The sequence below is a fragment of the Orycteropus afer genome, unplaced genomic scaffold (genome assembly GCF_000298275.1).
Source record: "Orycteropus afer afer isolate SDZICR_OR568_19922 unplaced genomic scaffold, OryAfe1.0 scaffold00002, whole genome shotgun sequence".
NCBI lineage: Eukaryota > Metazoa > Chordata > Mammalia > Tubulidentata > Orycteropodidae > Orycteropus > Orycteropus afer.
Window position 1 is genome coordinate 16892740 of NW_006921589.1, and position 25068 is coordinate 16917807.

At 36.7% G+C, this 25068-nt stretch overlaps 1 protein-coding gene across 1 annotated transcript in view; it reads right to left on the reverse strand.

The window, feature by feature from the left end:
- SPAG16 (sperm associated antigen 16) overlaps nt 1–25068 on the reverse strand; it is a 1240018-nt gene that overhangs the window by 365426 nt on the left and 849524 nt on the right. The window lies entirely within an intron of this gene.

The window sequence follows — 25068 nt, forward strand, 5'->3', positions numbered from 1 at the left end:
CCAGCTGCCCAGCCACTCAACCAGGCCCAGCCAAGTTGACACATAACATAAGCACCACAGAAGGTAAGGGAAAATAGCAAAAAAGGCAAAACATAACTACACCAGAAATATCAAGCAAAGAAGAAGCTATTTTTGTAAAAGTGTTTAAATTCAGAAAGCAAGACGATTTTAGATCACTCATTTATTACTTCTTATATTTTGTCCTGGAGCTCTGGTGGTGCAGTGGTCAAGACATTTAATTGATAACTAAAAGGCCAGCAATTCAAACCAGCAGCTGCATTGTAATAGAAAGATGAGGCAGTCTGTTTTCATAAAGATTTACAGCTTTGAAAACACTATGGGGCACTTCTACTCTGTCCCATAGGGTCATTATGAGTCAGAATCAACTCTTTTGGCTATTGTGAATAATACTGCAGTAAACATTGGTGTAAATGTATCTGTTTGTGTTCTCATCATTAAGTCTTCTGAGTATATACCCAGGAACAGAATTGCAGGGTTGTATGGTAACAGCTCAGAGAGACAAACTTGTCTGTCAATTTGTCTACCGTGGTGGCTTGTGTGTTGCTGTGATGCTGGAGGCTGTACCACCAGTGTTTCAAATGTCAGCAGGGTTGTCCATGATGTACAGGTTTCAGTGGAGCTTCCAGACTGAGACAGACTAGAAAGAAAGAAAAGCCCATCCACTTTTCAAAGAATTGGCCAGGGAAAACCTTATGAATAGCCCTGAAACACTGTCTGATATATTACTGGACAACTTTATTGAATAGCCCTGAAACACTGTCTGATACAGTGCCGGAAGATGAGCCTCTTGGGTTGGAAGGCACTCAAAATATGACTGGGAAAGAGCTGCATCATCAGAGTAGAACTGACCTTAATGATATAGATAAAATAAAGCTTTCAGGACCTCCATTTGCTGATGTGGCATGACTCAAACTGAGGAAAAACAGCTGCAAACATCCATTAATACTCAGAATACAGACTGTATGGAATATGAGTCTAGGAAAATTGGAAGTTCTCAAAAACGAAATGGAACACATAAAGATTGATATTCTAGGTATTAGTGAAATGAAATGGACTGGTTTTGGCCATTTTGAATCAGAAGACCATATGATCTACTATGCCGAGAATGACAAATTGAAGAGGAATGGAGTGGCATTCATCATCACAAAGGATGTTTCAAGATCTGTCCCGAAGTAAAATGCTGTCAGTGATAGGATGATATCCATACATCTACAAGGAAAGAGAGTTACTGCTACTATTATTTAAAATACGCATCAACCACCTAAGCCAAAGATGAGGAATTTGAAGATTTTTACCAACTTCTGCAGTCTGAAATTGACTGAACATGCAATCAAGATGTGATGGTTATCACTGGTGATTGGAATGTAAAAGTTGGAAAGAAATATGAATCACTGGTAGTTGAAAAATTTGATCTTGGTGATAGAAATAATACTGGAAATAACAAGATAGAATTTTGCCAAGACCAATGACTTATTCATTGCGAATATCTTTTTTCAACAACACAAATGGTGATTATACATGTTCACTTCACCAGATGGAGGGCACAGGAATCACGTTGACTACATCTCTGGTAAGAGGCAATGAAAAGCTCAATATCTTCAGCCAAAACAAGGCCAGGAACTGATTGTGGGACAGACCATCAACTGCTCATATGCAAGTTCACTTTGAAGTTGAAGACAGTTAAAACAAGTCCACAAAAGCCAAAATATGACCTTGAATATATTCCTCCTGAATTTAGAGACAATCTAAAGAAGAGATTTGATTGAACACCAATAAGCAAAAACCGGAGGAATTGTGAAATGACATCAAGAACATTATCCATGAAGAAAGAAAAAGATCATTAAAAATGCAGGAAAGGAAAAGACCAAAATGGATGTCAGAAGAGACTCCGAAACTTGCACTTCAATGGAGAGTAGCCAAAGCAAATGGAAGAAATGACAAGATAAACTCTTGAGTAGTGCATTTAATCCATTGGCATTCAGTGTAATTATCGACAAGTACGAATCTGTTGCTGTCATTTTGTTACGCGTTTCTTTGTGGTGTTGCTGATTTCTTTGTTCCATATAATTTTCTGTCCTGACCTTGTTCTCTTTATGAATCATGTTATCACTTCCTTCATTGCTATTGTTTTAGTATTTGCTAAATATTTGTGCTGGTCTTCTTTTTTATTTTGATGTGAAGGTTTATCATTTTTCTTCGAGGTTACCCTGTCATTTATAATTTTCTTCTCAAGTTCAGAACAGTCCATTCTATCTTGCAATTGTCTTGACTTCCTCTCCATTTAGAAGTTCTGTAACTACATAATTTTTTCCCTCTTTTTGATTTGTAGTTGTCCTCATTTGCCAATTGATGTCTCTGGTTTCCTGTTTACAATCTTGTAGACATTTTTTTTTTATAAAAATACATTTTATTGAAATATAATTTATGTACAGTGAAATACACAGAAGATTTCAAAGAGTAGCTCGAGAAGACAAAGTCAATTATTATAATGAAATGTGCAAAGACCTGGAGTTAGAAACCAAAAGGGAAGAACATGCTTGGCATTTCTCAAGCTGAAGGAACTGAAGAAAAAATTTAAGCCTCTAGTTGCAATCTTGAAAGATTCTATGGGCAAAATATTGAATGATGCAGGAAACATCAAAAGAAGATGGAAGGAACATGCAGGCCACTGTACCAAAAAGAATTATTTGATGTTCATTCATTTCAGGAGGTGGTATATGATCAAGAACCAATGGTATTGAAGGAAGAAGTTGAAGCAGTATTGAAGGAAGTGGTGAAAAACAAGGCTTCAGGAATTGATGGAACACCCATTGAGATGTTTCAACAAACAGATGCCACACTGGAAGTACTCACTTGGCTATGCCAGGAGATTTGAAAGACAGCTACCTGGCCAACTGACTGGAAGAGATCCATATTTGTACCCATTCCTACGAAAGGTGATCTCTCAGAGTGTGGAAATTATCAAACAATACCATTAATATCACATGTAACTAAAATCTTACTGAAGATAATTAAAAAATGGTTGCAGCAGTATATTGACAGGGAACTTCCAGAAATGCAAGCTGGATTCAGAAGAGGATGTGGAATGAGGGATATCATTGTTGATGTCAGATGGATCTTGGCTCAAAGAGAAGAATACCAGAAAGATGTTTACTTGTGTTTTATTGACTATGCAAAAGTCTTTGATTGTGTGGATCATAACATGTTATGGGCAACAATGAAAAGAATGGGAATTCAAGAACACTTATTGTACTCATGAGAAAACTGTACATACACCACGAGGCTGTCATTCGAACAGAACAAACAGACACCAAATGGTTTAAAATCAAGAAGGGAGTGCGTCAGGGTTGTATCATTTCACCATCCTTATTCAATCTATATGCTGAACAAATAATCTGAGAAGCTAGACTATATGAAGAAGAACGTGGCCTCAGGATTGGAGGAAGAATCATTAACAACCTGAGATATGCTGACAACACAACTTTGGTTGCTGAAAGTGAGGATGACTTGAAGCACTTACTGATGAAGATTGAAGAATACAGTCTGTAGTATGGATTACATCTCAATATAAAGAAAACAAAAATCCTCACAAGTGGACCTATAAGCAGTATCATGATAAATAGAGAAAAGTTTGAAGTTGTTGAAGACTTCACATTGCTTGGTTCTACAATCAACACCAATGGAAACAGCAGTCAGGACATCAGACGATGGACAGCACTGGGCAAACTGTCTGCAAAAGACCTCTTTCAAGGGCTGAAGAGCAAAGATGTCTCATTGAGGACTAAGGTGCACCTGACATATGCCATGGTATTTTCAATCACCTTGTATGCATGTGAGAGCTGGACAATGAATAAGGCAGACTAAAGATGAGTCAATGCTTTTGAGTTGTGGTGTTGGAAAAGAATGCCAAAAGTACTATGGACTGCTAAAAGAACTAACAAATCTGTCCTGGAAGAAGTGCAGCTGGAATGCTCCTTGGATGCAAGAATGGCCTGACTTTGTCCCACCTACTTTGGTCATGTTGTAAGAGACCATTCCCTGGAGAAGGATATCATGCTTGGAAAAGTGGAAGGTCAATGAAACAGGGGAAGGCCCTCAACAAGATGGACTGACACAGTGCCTGTAACAACAAGCTCAGGTATAGCAGGGATCATGGAGCTGGCACAGGATCGGTTAGTGTTTCCTTCTGCTGCACATATGGTCACTGTGAGTCAGACACGACTCGACAGCACTTAACAACAAGAACATGGTAATTCTATGTTTAACTTTTTGAGAAATCACAAACTCTTCTGTATTGGCTGTACCATTTTACATTCCCACCAGCAATGAATGAGGGATCCAATTTTCCACATCCTTGCTAATACTTGCTGTTTTCTGTTTTGATCATAGTCATCCTGTGGGGGGAAGAGGGGTGCACCTGGGAGAAGTGGTATCTTGTTTTGGTTTGATTTGCATTTCCACAGTGAAACTGAGCATGTTTTCATGTGTATATTACTTCTTTTTTACCAAATATAGTCTCTAAGTTTTAAAAATACACAAACTATGCATTTATCATCATTTAAGCACTTGGGATCTTACTTTAGTATGTTGTTGTTATTGTTGTTGTTATGTGTCATCAAGTCAGACCCGACTCATAGCAACCCCTCCTTCGGTTTTCAAGGCAGTATCACTACAGAAGTAGATCGCCCAACTTTCCTTCCGAGGAGTGGCTGGTGAGTTTGAACTACCAGCCTTCTGCTGAGCAGTCTAATGCCTTAGGCACTACGCTAACAGAGCTCCTTACTTTAGTATAAGTATGCTTTTAATAACGACAAGCAGCATGACCTTAACCCAGGTCTCTACAATTCCAGTCCTCAGAGACAGCCAACTAAAACTCCTTCAGTTTTCTTTTTCTCTCTACAATCTTGGTATTTACCTCCATGTACACCAAAATGAAATGCTTAACCTATCAATTACTGCGTTTTAGATATCTTCTTTTGATTTCTTATTTATCATAGATAAATATTCAATGCTCTTAAAATAGCATTGTATTTCCCCATTTCCCCATACTCGTAATATCTCATTTGTAGCTAATCAATATTCTGTGTTTACATGATCAGGAATGTAGTCATAATATTCACAGACTCTGAATGTTCACATTCACATAATGTTCATAGACTCTGAAACTTGCTCTTGAATGGAGAATACGTAAAGCAAAAAGAAGAATTGGTAAAATAAAAGAACTAAAGTGAAGATTTCAAAGGGTGGTAGAAGAAGACAAAGTAAAGTATTAGAATAAAATGTACAAAGACCTGGAGTTAGAAAAGCAAAAGATAAGAATATGTTCAGCATTTCTCTAGCAGACAGAACTGAAGAAAAAATAAATCAAGCCTCGAGTTGCAGTATTTAAGGATTCTATAGGCAAAATATTGAATGATGCAGGAAGCATCAAAGAAGATGGAAGAATTTCATGTTGTCAGAAGGGACCATTCCCTGAAGAAGGATATTATGTTTAGTAAAGTGTAGTGTCAACAAAAAAGAGGAAGGACCTCAACTAGACGGACTGACACAGTGGCTGCAAAGATGGGCTCAGGTATAGCAAGGATTGTGAGGCTGGCACAGGACTGGGCAGTGTGTTTGTTCTTTTGTACATAGGGTTGCTATGAGTCAGAGCTGACTCAATGGCTCCTAACAACAACAACAACTATACAATCTTGATGAAGATAATTAAAAAATGGTCGCAGCAGTACACTGCCAGGGATCTTCCAGAAATGCAAGCTAGACTCAGAAGAGGATACAGAACAAGGAATACCATTGATTATGTCAGACAGATCTTAGCTGAAAGCAAAGACCATCAAAAAGATGTTTACCTGTGTTTTATTGACTGTACAAAGGCATTTGACTCTGTGGTTCATAACAAATTATGGATAGCATTGCGAAGAATGGGAATTCCAGAAGGCTTAATTGTGCTCATGAGGAAACTGTACATAGATCAAGAGTCTGTCCTTCAAACAGAACAAAGAATACTGCTTGGTTTAAAATCAGCAAGGGTGCCTCTGGGTTGTATCCTCTCACCACACTGACACAATCTCTATGCTAAGCAAACAATTCTAGAGGCTAAACCATGTAAGGACGAATGTGGCATCAGGATTTGAGGAAGACTCATTAATAACCTGCAGTATGCAGATAGCACAACCTTGCTTGCTGAAAGTGAAGAGGGCTTGAAGCACTTATTGATGAAGATCAAAGACTACAGTCTTCAATATGGATTACACCCCAACATAATGAAACCAAAAATCCTCAGAACTGGACCAATAAGCAGCATTACGATAAATGGAGAAAAGATTGATGTTGTCAGGGATTTCATTTCATTTTACTTGGATCCACAGTCAACATCCATGGAAGCAGCAGTTGAGAAGTCAAATATCACATGGCATTGGATAAATATGCTTCAAAAGACTCTTCAAAATTTTAAAGAGCAAAGATGTAATTTTGAATACTAAGATGCACCTGACCCAAGCCATAGTATTTTCAATTGCCTTTTATTTATGTGAAAGCTGGACAATGAGTAAGGAAGACCAAAGAAGAGTTGATGCCTTTGAATGGTGGTGTTCACAAAGAACACTGACTACACCATGGACTGCCAGAAGAATGAATAAATCTGTCTTGGAAGAAGTGCATCAGAATGCTCCTGAGAAGTGAGAATGGCCAGACTTGGTCTAACCTACTTTGGTCCTATTGTCAGAAGAAACTAGTCCCTGGAGAATGATGCCATGCTAGGTAAAGTCATGGGGCAGTGAAAAGGGGAAGATCCTCCATGAGATGGTTTGATATGGTGGCTGCAACGATGGGCTCTAGCATAGCAAGGATTGTGAGGATGGTGCAGGACCTGGCAGTGTTTCATTCTGTTATACACAGGGTCGCTATGGGTCAGAGCTGATTCAGTGGTACCTAACAACAACCTAATATGCTTGATTATGACATTATTTTAATATGTTATTGTTTTTCAGTTTGTAAATATTTAAGTTTTTAGATCTAGATTCTATAGTAAAATTGGTTTGTAGTGTTTATTAATTTGATTCCATTTTCTTTGTCATGTTTTATTCTGAGTTATGCCAGCTGTGAAAAATGATCAGGATATTCTTTTTTTTTTTTTTTTTTTTTGTATACTAGAATAGTTTAAATATCATTGTCCTTATTTGCCCCTGAAGAGGTGTGAGGACTAATTCATAAAACCAGCTGGTCCCAGCATCTTTTTTGGTAGGGGGATCTCTCAATTATTTCCATTTCTCCCCAGGATTTGAGGTTTTTCTTTTGGTCCATTTTTAAAGTGTATTAAAGTGAGTGCTACTCTGTTCTGGGTACTGCTTTAGTTGCTGTGATTTGATCGTTCATTTTATTTCCATTTTAATTATTTTAAGCTATTAGTATTATACATTTTAAAGCTCTTAATCCTTATATGGGAGCTCTGCTGGCATAGTATCTAAGGCATTTATTTGACTGCTAACCAGAAGGCTGGCAGTTCAAACCCACCAATACTTCTTGGAAGGAAGATTGCGCAATCTACTTCCATAGAGATACCACCTCAGAAACTCAAGGAGGGGTCACTATGAGTCGGAATCAACTTGATGGTAGTGAGTTTTTTATTTCTTTTGGAGTCCTTATATATATCCATTTATGTTGGAGTGTGTGTATCTGTGTATATTTTCTAGTATGTACTGGATACACGGGACTGAAAATCTGTTCCTTCACACACATAGGTAGGTGTAGCTGTGTCACATATGTAGATGTGTTATGTAATTATCAAGTCATGTTTTTTCTCAAATTTGTCCTTATTGTACCTTGGTCATTTATATTTCACAGGTGAATTATATGTTCTTTAATCAAGTTATGTATTTTTTTTTACAGTAGACTTGTATATTTTTCTTTATTTCTGAAATTAAAATGATTTTCTAGAATGAATGTTAAAGAGAATGAACTTAGTATCATGAGTGCTGTTGGCAGTGTGGCCAATTCTGGAATAGGGTTGGATGCACTTTTAGCATTTTTTCCCCTGAAGTTCTGTGAGCCATTCTGAACTGCAATACGGGTGTTCATTCTGCTTGGCAATTGGTCCTGTTCCATGTGTTCTTGATCAGGATATATATATATATATATATATATATATATATATAAAAATACCATTTATCTATGATGATGCTATTTTCAGATCTCGATATCTCTCATCTTCCAACCCATATTCAATCTTTTCCTTGCTTTGCATTCAGGAAAAAATTCCCATTCCTCCATTGCTGAAGGTTTTCAAAGTTGTCTTCCATATAGTGATTCAATTTTCTGCGGGATCCATTCTGCTACTGCACTTAATACCTTGAGTCTATAGTGTTATTCCTTGCTCTTTTCTTATTGCACAGTTTTCTTTTCACCCACTCCTATTTATGTATTAGCTCTTTTTAAGTAAAATTGTTTTTCTCTTGAATTTTACTGATGGTACTTTTTTTTAAAATGGTTTGGCTTTGTTTTTCCTGGTTTTTGCAGAAAACTATTTTGTAAGGGATACTCTTCTTCTGGACCATCTAGGTGGCCTTCCTGTTCATTGGCTTTGTGTGTGTGTGTGTGTGTGTGTGTGTGTGTGTGTCTGTGCTTCATTCCACCTCAAAAAATGAAAAGAAGAGGTAAGATTTTTCCAGACTCTGTTCTTGGCTACAATCCAAGTGGGTGAATAACACATTACACTGAAATGGTTAAACACCATTTTAAAATTTATAATTGAAGGTATTTCCTTATTCGTAGTTTAATTTTTTGCTCTAAAACAGGAATTAGGTTCTCATCTCCACAGCCCTCATGTTTATTTTGAACTTCTGGCTTATAATTCCCAGCATTCATCATTCCCAAATTTCTTCCAGGCTCTACTCTTCCCATTGTTGATTTGTACTTGTCACATCATTATGGTGACATCTTTTAAAATAGTTTATATATTTTTATTTATCTTTCTCTAATAACTTAAAAAGTCGCCTGGACATATGAGCTAAATGACCTAAAGAACACATGAATAAACTATCTCATAGTCGATTTGCAATAATTATTAATAGTTCACTGTCCTATTGGGTACAAGAGAAAATAGGAGGAATGAAATACTGACCATCACCGTTTCATATAATAATATTTCTTTTTCCTTTTGCCTTCATACATCTGACTATATTTTCCCTACAATATTGCATTGTTTTCTTAAAGTTAGAATAAAAAGAAAATACTATATTTATTTAAATGTCTGCTTTATTTCTCATCATCATGTTCTGTCACAAGAATGAAAGACTTTTTAAAGAATAAAAAGCAAGCATTCAGGATATGGAACAGTAAAGCCCCTGAGGCTCTCCCATGAAGGATAGAAGTGCATGGATAGTTTAGAAATTACACAATAAAGTCCAAGGAAGGAGAATTACAAGAGGCTCTGGACATTGCAGTTTGAGGTAAAGAGTCACTCTTTGAATCTGATAGTAAGCACTTGACATCAAATGAGGTGAACAGTGAAAAGGAAAAACTAAATCATATTGTTTATTCGTTGTTGCAAAATTAAAGATGTCAATTCTTTCACTGACTTTAATTTCCTTTCTTCTCAAAATGCAGTGCTGGAGATACTTTCTGAGCATTAAGTACAAAACAAGATTGATCTAGTTTGCTGCTTTTTTTTTTTTTTTTTACTCTTCTGAGGCAGTAAAGTAGGGAATCCACATAGAAAAATGGAGGCAATCAAAGACAGCATTTAAAACCGTTCTTACTTAGCAAACAGCAAGTTATCATGACTAAACACATAGGTGGTTTGAACTATAAAGGGTAATCACAGAAAAAAAGTGTTTAAGGACCTTTGAAATTACATTTAAATTAATGTATTAACATATACATAACATAACTAATTAACATATATTTTATTTAAGGTGATATATCGGCTGCTTCAGAAAATGCTAACCAGTAACAAATAATTACTGTAAAAATTTACAATCTGTGAGAACGGATGGAGGGATGGATTCAACAAATACATTTTTAAGTCACATTATAAGAAAAAGTAAAATTTGTCATAAAGGAAGACAATCATCTGTTTGAAGTAATTTTAAAATTTCAATATTGAAGGGCACTGTATTTTAAGACACATTTTTAGAACAGGCAGGGTTTCAAAAGGCAGGAAGAGGATGATGTTCAAGGTCAAAGAAACACTAAAGCAAACACATGGGGGAGGAAAAGCTCTGTTGTGTATAAATATAAGGTAAAAATGCTGCTTGGCTGTGACACTGAACATGGGCACTTCAAATTAGTGAATAACTACAGATATAGGTCATTTTGGAAGGCCTTATGTTCAATGTGGTAAATAGCGGAGGGCTGTAGAAAGTTTCCAATTACTGAATGACATGATTGGAATGGTTCTCTTTGAAGAGGTCAAGTATCACTTCATCTTCAGGCAGGATCTGGAGTCAGAGACCAGTAGTCTAAATATTTAAAGGAAAGGTACTGAGATCCTGAACCTGGATTGAGCAAACCTGGACAAAGATTGTAGGAAGAAATGTGAAAGCCAATGTAAAGGGCAGATTTAGCAAATTACCCAATGCTGTGGAAATTGGAGAAGTAGAATCAAAGATGATTTGTTTTTCCCACTCCGTGTTGTTGCTGGGATGATTTCCTTAAAAACAAATTTGATCTTTGGCTCAGTTGACCAGTGTATAACACAATAACTCTTTGGACTTATTCCTCTTTGATCTACCCTCTTTGGATTTTATGCTTCAATCAACCCAGATATTTTGTGGCTTCATTCATCATTGACTTTATATATGCTGCCCTTGAATTGTCTTTATATATGTAAACTCCTTGAATTGTGTTCCCTACTGTTTAAATGCCCAAGTCTTAGCAAAGGCTCATCTGAAGTTTCCACCTCATATTAAGCATTTCTTTCAACTTCTTCACGTAGTATTAGTCACTCTCTGCTCTGTGTTCCCAGAGCCTTTCAGCTGTACATTTATAATAGCACTTATCATGTACTTTGCTTACTTATCAGTCCTATTCCATGATATAGAATAAGATCATCAAGGAGGGGTAATGTTTATTCTCTACTTTTAATATTCTGGACATAACATACTGTTTGGCAGGAAGCAGGTGCATAATGAATGATGGAGAAATTAATAAACAAATGTGTTATGTGAAGTAATGTTGAGATTTGAGCTGCAGTCATTAGGAAATAAAGTTTCATTTACTGAACTAGGGAATAAAGAGGAAGCTGAGAAATTAGGTTAAAAACCTGTTGAGCTTAGGCCCATGTGAATAATTGTAAATGTGAATAGAGTGGGGGAGGAGTGACAGCAACTTTGTATCATCACTTATATGAAAAGCTGAAACCTAGGATGTAGGTGGGTTTGATAAGGGAAAGAAAGGAGAGAGATAGGATGATGACTGAAAATGAAAAAGCTGTTCATATGATGCCTACGATTGTACTCACGAGTTCGAAAAGAGGAATTTTCCTCTGATTTAGGCAGGAGGTCTAAGTAATGTTGGAAGGTATGATAAAGAAAAAAGTAGAGCCAGCAAATATAAATGACTTTTAAAGAATTATGTGGTGAAGGGTGGGAAAAAAAATCATTTCAAGGACTAATAGGATTGAAAATTTTGTTTTCAGTTTGGGGCCTTGTTGATCATGCTGGGTTTGCACAGAAATGACTTATTTTGCAAAGAAGGAGCAGTTAAAGATATAAGCAAATAAGCCTTGATGGAATGAAGTGTCAGAGAGGAACAAGACTGAAGACATTGTGAAGGATCACCAAGGGAAAAGAATGATGAATCCTAAGAGAGTGACACAGAAGAAGAGAAGATAGAGGCAAAGGTGAATTTGAAAGTAAAGAAGAATAAAATAAAGGTGTTGATGTTGTCCTGATGTCTCAAAAAAAAGTATACGGTATGTTGTTTCAGTCAAAATTTTGTGGGGTTACAGTTAGTATTAAAGCTTAAGAAGAATGAAGAAGGTAGCAATAGTTACGGGAGAAGAGGCATATAATAAGTGCATATAAGATGAATTAAGCAACGGTGAAGGTCTAGCTGGGTTAGAGTAATGAACTACAGTCAGCACAACTTTGTGCATTTATTTAGCTTTATACAGTAATGAGAGAGATTGGAGGGAAGCATCTCTAGAAAGTGGAATGATGTTTTCAAGACAGAAGGTGGATAAAACAAGGAAGATAAATGGGCAAAAGTAGGACAGAATACTGAGAGGATGCAGTGCAACAGCAGGCTGAAACATGGTAGTGGAACTAAAGTAGTGTGAAGAGTCATATCAGAACCCTAAAAGTTATGGGACAGAGAAATAGGAAAGAAAGTAGTAGAGAAGGTCTTAAAGAACTTACGTCATCCGGGCACAGAAACATTTAATTTAATGAAAAAAGACAGATGAAAAGAAGTTCAATTATGCAAAAAACAAGGTTGAGTGGACCTTTTAGGTGATGACATTGTTTTATTGTGAAGATTTGGAAATAGATAGGGAAGAACTGGATAATCAATGTGGCATGAGCCAAAAATGAAGAGCAAGTGGAAAGTTTTACCAGATTCAGCTGCTGGACACCATACAGTATCAAAGCCAAGAGTATGGGGCAAGATGAGCCAGAAGAAAAGTTAAGGATCAAAGCTAAAAATAAGTAATTGAGTCAGGATGTTACAGCCAAGGGCAAAGGACAGTTAAAACAAGGCCTATACCTTGAGAAACTTGAGTGGATACAGAGGGAAATGATTAGAAGAATGTTTTCACAGTGGTAAATCTTTTCTGAGTTCTATTGATTACAGGCCGAAATAGTCACCATTGTCTTCCTTCTCTCTGTATGTACCTTCCTTAAGGCAGCCCACTTAACCTTTTCATGATTGAATTATTTTTTGCTTTGAATTTTTTGCTCATACCATTAGTTTTTAGTAATAAGAGGCATGCTGAAATGAAGGTAAATAATTTTTTTGAGATAATAGAGATTTTGATATAATTATATGGTACACATATGTCCCAAGTAGAGTTTGGTGGTAGGACTGATGGGATGAGGCCCTTTTCTGCAGATGCACAAATTATACAGGTCCCTACCAGGTGGTATCATGTACTACAACTGGTATAACATCCCAAGAAATCTGTGGCTCAAAAGGTTGCTTATTGACATATGTCCCAAAGTTCACAAAAGGGTAAAGGATGAGAAAATAATGTTACCAGGAAAGAAAGCACACATTAAAGTGTTTGAGATTTGAAGCAAATTTGACAGGTATTTGAGAATCTTGTACGTACTGGGAGAAGGAAGGTATTCTGAGTTAGATAGAATTTAGTTAATGAAAAGTCTTAATGTACAATCTAGCTTGGAGTTTTGTATGATGTTACTTCTGAAGATGTCAGAGTTGAGTTATCATTTTCAATAAGGGCATGGAAAAAGGGAACAAGTATCATAATTTGATGGCAGTGGGTTTTGTTTAGTTTGGATGGCTGTATTTACACTTGACTATGGGAAGAAACAGCTGCAAACATCTATTAATGATCAGAATGTACAAAGTATGAACCTATGAAAATTGGAAGTTGTCAAAAATGAAAGGAAACGCATAAAGATCAATATCCTTTGCATTTGTGAGCTGAAATGGACTGGTATTGGCCATTTTGAATCAGACAATCTTATGGTCTACTACACCAGTAATGACAAACTGCAAAGGAAAGACATCACATTCATTCTCAAAAAGAATGTTTCAAGATTTATCCTGAAGTACAATGCTGTCAGGGATTGGATAATGTCCATATACCTATAAGGAAGACAAGTTAATACTACTATTATTCAAATTTACACACCAACCACTAAAGCCAAAGATGAAGAAATTGATGATTTCTACCAACTTCTGTAGTCTGGAATTGACCAAACATACAATCAAGATATACTGATTATTACTCATGATTGGAATGGAAAACTGGAAACAAAGAAGAATCACCAGTAGTTGGAAAATATTGCCTTAGTGATAGAAATGATGCTAGAGATTGCATGATAGAATTTTGCAAGACCAATGACTTATTCATTGCAAATACCTTTTTTTCAACAACAAAAACTCTGGTTACACATGTGGACCTCACCAGATGGAATAAACAGGAATCAGATCAACTACATCTATGGAAAGAGGCAATGGTGAAGCCCAATATCTTCAGTCAAAAACAAGGCCAGAAGCTGACTATAGAACAGACGATCAATTGCTCATATGCAAGTTCCAGTTCAAGCTGAAGACAATTAAAATAAGTCTATGAGAGCCAAAATATGACCATGATTCTATCCCACCTGAATCTAAAGACTATCTGAAGAATAGATTTGATGCATTGAACATCAATGACCAAAATCCAGACAAATTGTGGGATGACATCAAGGATATCCTACATAGAGAAAGCAAATGGTGATTAAAAGGCCAGGAAAGGAAGAGAAGACCAAAATGGAATCAGAAGAGGCTCTGAAATCTGCTCTTGAATGCAGAGTAGCTAAAGTAAATGTAAGAAATGATGAGATAAAAGAACTGAAGGTTCCAAATGGCAACTTGAGAAGACAGGTAGAGTATTATAATGAGATGAGAAAGACCTGGAGCTAGAAAAACAAAAGGGAAAAACACACTCAGCACTTCCCAAGCTGAAAGAACTGAAGAAAAAATTCAAGCTTAGAGTTGCAATATTGCAGGATTCTATGGGTAAAATATTGAATAATGCAGGAAGTATCAAAAGAATATACAGTCACTGTATCAAAAAGAATAAGGATTCTGTACATAGACCAAGAGGCTGTTGTTCAAGCCAAACAAGGGAATGCTGCATGGTTTTAAATCAGGAAGGCTATACATCAGGATTGTATCATTATACCATATTCAATCTGTATGCTGAGCAAATAATCCAAGAAGCTAGACTGTATGAAGAAGAATATGGAATCAGGATTGGAGGAAGAATCATTAACAACTTGTGATATGCAGAAGACACAATCTTGCTTGCTGAAAGTGAAGATGACTTGAAGCACTGATCGAGATAAAAGACTAGAGTTTTCAGTATGGATTACACCTCAACATAACAAAAATAAAAATCCTAACAACTGGATCAATAAGGAACATCAGTATAAATGGAGAAAAGACTGAAGTTGTCAGAGATTTCATTTTACTTGGATCCACTATCAATATCCATGGAAGCAGCAGTCAAGAAAGTAGACATCACATTGTTCTGGCAAAATCTGCTGATATCTTTGGAGCCTTAAGAAGCAAAGATTTCATGTTAAAGACTAAGGTAACCCAAGTCATGGTATTTTCAGTCATCTCATATGCATCCGAAAGCTGCATAATGCATAAGGAAGAAGAGCTGATGCCTTTGAATTGTGGTGTTGGTGAATAATACTGAAAATATTGTGGACTGCCAGAAGAACAAATCTGCCTGGAAGAAGTGCAGCTGGAATGCTCCTTGGAAGCAAGAATGGGCATACTTAGTCTCACCTACTTTGGTCACGTTGTCAGAAGGGACTATTCACCATTCCCTGGAGAAGGATATCATGCTTGATGTGGTGGTTAAGTTTGTGTGTCAACTTGGCTGGGCCTAGTTGAGTGACTGGGCAGCTGAATGTAGTTATTCCACATGGTGAGATTGGTAATTAACTCCATGGTGGAATATATTGGAGCAATTGAGTAGCTGCTTTGGGTACGTGAGCTGTTTCCTATATACAAGCAGCAGCTTTGGGAATGGTCTGTAGCTTACGGCATGCGTGAATCCTCCACATAGCCAAGTCATTGTTCAGCATCCTGCCATGTTTTGCCAATCTTGGGACTTTTAATGGACTTGAATTAATAGCTTGATATATGGTTTGGTAATATTGGGACTGTGCCTTATTATTTGTCAGCCTTGGGCTTGCCAGCCTCAGCAGCCAACAGCTGAATGCAGAAAAGCCTCTAGCTTCACATGGCCAGGTCTTTAGCAGGTATGTTGCAAGGTAAAAATCTTGCTTCTCCATGCAGATAGAATCAGAGAAGGCACTACAGTCAATCTTAAAATAAGATACTTCCTTAGTCTGAGTTTCCTAGAAAACAGAGCATGAACTTAGAATTAATATATTAATGCTTTATTTTGGAAGTTAAAATCCAGGGCAGCTAAAGTGAGGAAGGAGAGAAGTGAAACAGAGAAAGATAGGAAAATGAGACACTACTGCATTGGTTACTGCTGGCAGGTTGCTCAAGGGTTGCAACACTCAGCGTACAAGATTTCTTTGGATGGGGTACAAGGAAAAAATAGACTCTGAATCCATAGGAGAGAAGAAGGAGTGGGATTTGGTTAAAGTTTGCCTTTTGGAAATCTACTCCCACTACACTTCTCGGGTGCACCCTCTAGGCACTTTGGCAGTTGTGTGAAGTACCTGACCATATGCCCTGTAGTTTGGTGTTTATCTGAGTCTGAAAGTGGTGTAAGGAGTCAGAATTATTGGCACATATCATGTGCTTGAATAATTTCTTTTAGAAAGACCATCACAAGGCCAGTCTCTATGAGGCAGAGGTTAAAGATGCCCCAAATGTCCACCTTTTCCAAACTTCTGTGCCACTCCATCACCTCTGACATCAACTCCTCCTCCTCCCTCAGTAATCTCCCTCCTGTCTTAGGTCTGTGTTTCACTGTAACATCTCACAGAACTCACAAACTCCCAAGAAAACAGCTCACATGGGGGTGGTGGAGGCTGGGAGGCTGGCAAGTTAGCAAGTTCCAGGTCTGTGGGTAGGTCTGGTGGATTCTCCCACCTCATGTGGTTGCAGCAGTTGGCAAACCCAAATCGATGTGTCAGATGACAGCTGCTGTCTCAAGTCCAGGGATGAGATGATGGCAAACCAGATGCAGAACCAGACCAAGAGAGAAAACTTTCCCAGAACATAGTTATATACACCCTTAAGGAAGCAAAGGGTGATGACTTGAGTCACACCCTCCAACAAGGCAGGACTCAAGATACATCCCACTCTAAAAGGCATAAAGAAGAGGATTTACATACATCCCAAAATGGAGGACAATGGCTAGAAGGTCCATATTAAGCAGTTCACTGCACCTGGTCAGGTGGCCTGCATGAAGGCAGCCAAGGGGCTGGAGGCTCAGCATTACCAAGATGAGTGGCTGGATAGCTCTGGCCCCAGCAGTGTGATCTGGCTGCTAGCACTGAAGCATTCAATGAAAATGACTAAGTTTTATACCTGAAATAATACCCTTTTCCTGGAATTCTGAATAAGGATTTAAATTCTATTTTCAATTTGCAATGGCCTCTTAGATGGAGGAGACCTAAGCTGGAATCTATGGTTTAAACTTTTTCAACACATGTTCAGAGGAACAGATATAGTCTGTCTGCAAAAGAATAAATCAGGCATGCCTACCGTAGAAGAGACAAGAATGAGAGAGAATATACTCCTGTGATCCATGATGGCTTCTTATTCCTGGTTCCAGTCCCTCATCAAGTATGTTGGTGTTGTTAGGTGCCATTGAGTCAGCTCCAACTCTTATCTACCCTGTGTACAACAAAACGAAACACTGCCTAGTCGTGTGCCATCTTCACAATCATTGCTATGCATGAACCCATCACTGCAGCCACTGTGTCAATCCATCTCACCGAGGGCCTTTCCCTTTCTCACTGACCTTCTACTTTATCAAGCATGATATCCTTTTCCAGGGAATTGTCCCTTCTGACAACAAGACCAAAGTAGGTGAGACGAAGTCTGGGCATTCTCACTTCTAAGGAGCATTCCTGCTGCACTTCGTCCAGTATAGATTTGTTTGTTCTTCTGGCAGTCGGTGATATTTTCAGTATTCTTTGACAACACCACAATTCAAAGGCATCAACTCTTCTTTTCTGTTCCTTATTCATTGTCCAACTTTCACACACAAAAGAGGTGATTGAAAATAATATGGCTTGGGTCAGGTGGACCTTAGTCTTCAAAGTGACTAAGTGAAATGTTCTTAATGTTTCAAAGAGGTCTTTTGCAACAGATTTTCCCAGTGCAATGTTGTTGTTGTTGTTATGTGCTGTCGAGTCAGCCCCGACTCATAGCGACCCCTCCTTGGGTTTCCGAGGCAGTATCACTACAGAAGTAGGATTGCCCGACCTTCCTTCCGAGGAGTGGCTGGTGGGTTTGAACCGCCAGTCTTCTGGTTAGCAGTCAAGTGCCTTAGGCACTATGCTACCAGAGCTCCTTCCCAGTGCAATAGTACATCTGATTACCTGACTGCTGCTTCCATGGGTGTTGCCTGTGAATCCAAGTAAAATGAAATCCCTGACAACTCCAAACTTTTCTCTGTTTATATGATATTGCTTATTGGTCCATTTGTGAGGATTTTTGATTTCTTATGTTGAGGTGTAATCCATACTGAAGACTAGTCTTTGATCTTCATTAATAAGTGTTTCAAGCCATCTTCACTCTCAGCAAGCAAGGCTGTGTCATCTGCATATCTCAGGTTATTAATAAGTCTCCCTCCAAACTTGATATCATGTTCTTCTTCATATATAGTACAGCTTCTCGGATTATTTGCTCAGCATACAGATTGAATAAGTATGGTAAAAGATACAACCATGGGATACACTCCTCCTGATTTTAAACCATGCAGTATCCCCATGTTCTGTTCAAATGACAGACTCTTTGTCTACGTACAGTTTCTTCATGAGTACAATTAAGTGTTCTGAATTCCAATTTTTCACAATGCTATCTGTAATTTGTTATGATCCACACTGTCGAATGTCTTTGCATAGTCATTAAAACACAGGTAGACATTTTTCTGAAATTCTTTGCTTTCAGCTAAGATCCATCAGCAATGATATTTCTTATTCCATGTCTTCTTTTGAATCCAGCTTGCATTTTTGGACGCTACCTGTCAATATACTGCTGCAACCATTTTTGAATTTTCTTCAGTAAGATTTTACTAGTGTGTGATATTAATGATATTAATTAATTAATTAATGATATTGTTTAATAATTTCCACTTTCTGATGGATCCCTTTTCTTTGGAATGGGCACAAATATTGATCCCTTCCAGTCCATTGGTCAATAGCTGTCTTTCAAATTTCGTGGTATAAATGAGTAAGCCTCTCCAGCACTGTATCACTTTGTGGAAACATCTCAATGGGCATTCCATAATTCCGTGGAGCTTATTTTTTACCAATTCCTTCAATGCAGTTTGGATTTTTTTCCTTTAATACCATTGGTTCTTGATCACATGCTACTTCCTGAAATATATAGACCTCAACCAGTTCTTTTTGATAGAGTGACTCTGTGTATTCCTTCCATTTCTTTGTTTGAGAAATGCTGAGCATATTCTTCCTTTTGGTTTTTTAACTCCAGGTCTTTGCACATTTCATTATAATACTTTACCTTTCTCGAGAGGCCCTTAAAAATCTCCATTCAACTCTTTTATCTCATTATATCTTACTTTTACTTTAGCTAGTTTCCATTCAAGAACAAGTTTCAGAGTCTCTTCAGACATCCATTTTGGTCTGTTCTCCCTATCCTATCTCTTTAATGAACATTTGCTCTCTTCATGTATGTTGTTCTTGATGCCATCCTACAATTTATCTGGTCTTCTGTCACTAGTATTCAATGCATCAAATCTTTTCTTAAGATGGTCTCTAAATTCAGATGAAACATAATCAAGGTTGTATTTTGGCTCTCATGGATGTATTTTAATTTTCTTTATATTCAACATGAACTTAGATAAGAGCAATTGATTCTCTGTTACAAAGTTACCTTGTTTTGACTGATGCTATTGAGCTTCTCCATTGCCTCTTCCACAGATGTAGTCAATCTGATTTCTGGCCACAAAATAGGCCACATAATTTATGTACCTAAGTATAAGAATATAACTATACTGGGTGATTTTTGATGACACAGAAATCATACAGTATAGTTATATTCTTGTAATTGGGTACAGAGACTTTGTGATCTGTTTTTTTAAATGAAATATTTTTTTCTAATGTTCCTTTTTTTTCTGTTATTTTTTACATGCAGTCAAACTAATAAACTTATTTATACACTCAGACCATAATACCAAAAATAAATATTCTCTTCTCAATCTCCCTTAAATGTTGCTATTCTTAGGCTTTTAGGTTCATATTATATTCTCATCCTGGGGACTTCGGTCCATCCCAGTAACTTCCTTTTCAATACGGTTATGGATGACTTTGTAACTTGAATTTCTAGTTCAGATCTTTCATTATTCCACCAGCTATTAATCATTGCTCAATTGGATGATCTCATCACATTGAATATATTCCAAACTAAATTCATCATCTTCCAGCATAAACCTTCTCATGCACAAATCTAACTTTGCCATAGAGCTAACTCATGATCTAGTTCTTGCTTACTTATTGAGTTTTTTTGCACCATATGCAAACTCTTAACTCATCTGCAATTGTGCTTACATTACCACAGTCTAATGCACATGCTTTTATTAAGACTATAAGAGGTGAAGTAATATGCTGTTGTTGTTGTTGTTGTTTGCCGTCGAGTCGGCCCCGACTCATAGCGACCCCTCCTTGGGTTTCCGAGGCAGTATCACTACGGAAGTAGGATTGCCCAACCTTCCTTCCGAGGAGTGGCTGGTGGGTTTGAACCGCCTGCCTTCTGGTTAGCAGTCAAGTGCCTTAGAGTATCTCTTAAAAGTAGTAGACCCAGGATTTGAACACTCATTTGCCAGAATCTGAAGGCTATGTTCTTTTTGATCCAGCACAGCTCTTTATCAACGCACGCACACACACACACACACACACACACAAGAAATAGAACTAAGAAGGATTAAAATTAATTTAGATAGTGTAACTTTCAGTTGAGGCTAATTTCTTAATTTCATTTAATTTTCGGGCGTGTCCTTACTTTAATGATTGATTTAAATTTACAGCTAATTCTCCTTTATCAGTGTGTTGCTGATCTTTCTGGATGAATATTGGTATAACATATTGAATCCCCAGATAGCTTGTTTCCATTATGTTTTAGATATAACTCTTCAAGATCAGGTGTTGCGTTTTCAAGTAGTGCAGACTAATTTTAATATTGGTCTAAACAAACTCTAATCAAGAAGATAAATCATGCAAGACATTCTACATTCAAATAGAAATGATTTTTAGATGATCCATACCACTGTTTTTCATTTATTTAAGAGTTGAATAGATGTTTTTAATGTATATTGAAATATATACTAATAAAGTGTATATTTAAACATACAGATATTCACATATAAAATGCTTTTAAATATGTATGTATATTTAATTAATTTTTATAGTTTTTTTTATTCTATATAAGGTAATGTGACTGAAAGATATTTTCTTTTACTAATCAGTTGTAATCAAGGCAAACAGCTTTACTTAAGAAAATTAACAATTACTTTTGAAAAGTCTTAACTCAAGCACAGTTCTTGAATTTACAATCTGTTCTTTTTCAGTTCTTAAATATACAATGTTATTTTTTACTGCAGACATCAGACTGCATTTGTTCCTTAAGCATGTCACAGAAATATATAAAGAGCTTTGATGATGTATATTGAGATAAAAATAAATCAGTTTCACTTAATTATCATCATGTTTGTATTTCTTGTCTTTGAGTTAATGACTAGGGATGCCTTCATATTTTCTTCTGTCTTAAGGATGTATGCTTTATTTTTCCCCTGAGGGTGAAGTTTTTCTCTGCATATTTCTATTTTATTTTGTCAGAAAACATTTTTAACCAAGTATATAACATGCATAAGCAATTATTACCAGCACCTGGAAGCCTTCCTTATGTCCCTCTCAATCACTCTTTCCCCAACAAGGTAACCACTGTATTACCTTTATCAATCGATTAGTTATTTCCTGATCTGGAATTTTATGTAAATGGAATTATTCATTAAAACACTGTTTTTGTTTAAATTTATACTTGTAAGATTCATCCACGTTATATGAAGTAGTAGTTCATTATGCTTTGTGGTTTTATGGTATTTCAATATATGAAGATATACTATTTAGTAAACTTATTAAGTTTACTGTTTATGGACATTTGAGTTTGTTCCAGGTTTTAACATTTACAAATAATGCTACTTTGAGCATTCTTTCTCTAGATGCTCTACATCCTTGCCAACACTTTGTATTTCCCATCTTTTTTTCTATTAGGTATTTTAGTGGGTATATAAAAAGAGGGAAGTATTTGACTGCTAACCAGAAGGTTGGTGGTTCAAACCTACCAGTTTACTCCCTGGAAAGAAGACTGGGCAATCTACTTCTGTAAAGATATACCACCTCAGAAACCCAAAGGGGGTCACTACAAGTTGGAGTCTACTCAATGGCAGTGAGGTGTTTTTATTTATTTATTTTTTTTCCAGTTTAAATCTTTATGGAAGTAGATTGCCCCATCTTCCTTCTGCATGGAGTGGCTAATGGATTTGAACCATTAACCTTCTGGTTAGCAAATGCCTTACACACTGCGCCACCAGAGCTCCTGTACTAGATGTATACTAAAAAAAACCCAAACTCACTGCCATATAGTCATTTCAGACTCATATCGATCTCCATTGGGTTTCTGAGGTTGTAAATCTCTACGGAAGTGGATCACCTGTCTGCCTTCTGCGGAGTGGCTAGGGCGTTTGAACTGTTGACTTTCTGGTTTGCAGTCAAGTGCCTTATCCCCTGCACCACCCAATCTCCAGTAGATGTATTAAAAAAAAAACAAAAAAAAACCCTCAAAGTTTGGGGTAATAGTTTATTCCTTTCCATATGGATATAGAATGCATCCTACACTGTTTGAGAAAACAAAGTAAACTATCTTTTCTCCTATTGCATTACAGTGATATTTCTGTTTAAATGAGGTGACAACATATATGAAGGTCTACGTCTTACACTTTCTATTTTGTGCTATAATTGCTTATTAGTTCCAGGAGGTGATTTTATTATTTTTATTATTTATTTTTGCCATTTTGTTGGGAGTTTCTACATAGACTCTATGTCATCAATGAAAAAAGATAGAATAATATCTTCTATACCCATCTGTAAGGAACAGTGGTGGTACAGGGGTTAAGCACTGGCTTATTAACCAAAAGCTTGATTCAAACCCACCAGATACTCTGTGGGAGAAAGATGTGGCAGTCTGCTTCTGTAAAGAAAGTTTATATTACTTTTTCTGAATTTTCTCAAGACATACAAAAGGGTAGCTTGGCTTCTGGGTTTTATTTTCCCCCAATAATGAGAGAGAGAGAGAAAGAGGAAAAAGATCCCCAAAACCTCCCCAAAGTCCCCAAAATAGTTACACACAATGCTCCATGTCGAAACAACTGAATCAAGGCTACCATACTTGGAAAGAGAATGCTTACGGGATCCTTACTTTCTTAATTAAGAGTTGACAATAAAGAGGCTGTTTTAATAAAATACAGTTTTCTTTTTCCTATATTTTTGGAATTATGTTACAGTTTTGAATTGCTATCTTTTGTTATAATTTATCTGTCAGAGCATCTCAAGGGACATTTCCTTCTCCCACTTAAAAATAAATAAATAAATAAAAAGGTGCAAATTTTGTGGTTGCCATTTTAAGGATGTATGATAACTAGGTCAGTCATCTATGTGGTTTTGTCTCTGGTTGTTTTCACTCCTTTCTCTTTTTCCCCTGCACTCTGGATGGTCACCTAAAAGTATTCCCCTACATGTCTTATATGACTTAGGTATGGTTTTACTGTTTGTAGCTTTTAATGTCACATCAGGGGAAGTCCAATTCCCCATCTGGAAGTCCTACATCAGATCAGGAGCTTTGGAATAATATGGCTTTACTTATATTAAACAAAGGAGCTCTGGTGGCATAGAGCTGAAGGCATTTGATTGTTAACCAGTAGGTTGGCAGTTCAAATCCACCAGCCACTCCATGGAAGGAAGACTGAGCAATCAACTTCCATAAAGATTTACTGCCTTAGAAATCCAAAGGGGGTCACTATAGTTGGAATCAACTGGATGGCAGTGAGTTTGGTTTGATTTTATATTAAATATGCCATGAATAGCCTCTCTATTGCAGTGGAGGCAGATGGTTCTAATATCTCTCTATAAACCTGGCTTTGCTTATAGCCTTTGACCATTCAAATCAAGGGATGTTATTTAAGTTCTGCCCAAATTTTCTTCTGAGACACTCCACTACTTTCTTAAGGTGTAGAGTTATGATTTACCTATCATTAATTGATATTATTTGTTTCAATATGGGCTATATGCAACAGAAACCAGTCAAGATTTTCTGCCAGATGGATAGATTCCTTTCTTTTTTCACTATTGACTTTACAATGTTTTGGTAATATCTGTAGTTTCTGGGTGGGGCAGATGAAGAGGTAGCATTGAATGCCTTATTCAGCCATGTTCCTAGAACTTTCTATACTATTTTTTCCCAATTCATTGCATGAATCAAGACAAAAAAGAGACAAAAAAGTGTTGGGCAATGACCCATCAAAAAGACAAAGAAATCCTCAGTTACATTATTAATGTAGAAACTCGAAGAATAATAGTAATATGTTGATATAATAAAACCGTAACAAAGTGGGATTTATTCTAGGAAAGCAAGGATGGTGAAATGTTAAAAAATAAAAAAAAAACTATTGACATATTTAATTACATCATTATATTAATATATCAAAGAGACAAGTTATATGATCAGCTCAATTGATGCTAAAAAGCCAAATAAAAAACCTCAATATCTATTATCTGATAAAATATCATAGTATTATGGGAATAGTAGAATATTTCCTAATATTGGAGCACATACTGGAACAGACAGGAAAGTCTAATAATATAGTCACTTACATACAGGGATGATCAAGGCACCTAAAGGCCCTAATAATCTGTGATACCCTTCCTCTATTTATTCTGTTATTAGATAGATAGATAGATGTATAGATGTGTGTGTGTATATATATATACACATCTATACATCTATACATACATCTATATATATATACATACAACAATATATATATATTGTTGTTGTTGTTGTTATGTGCCGTCGAGTCAGCCCTGACTCATAGCGACCCCTCCTTGGGTTTCCGAGGCAGTATCACTACGGAAGTAGGATTGC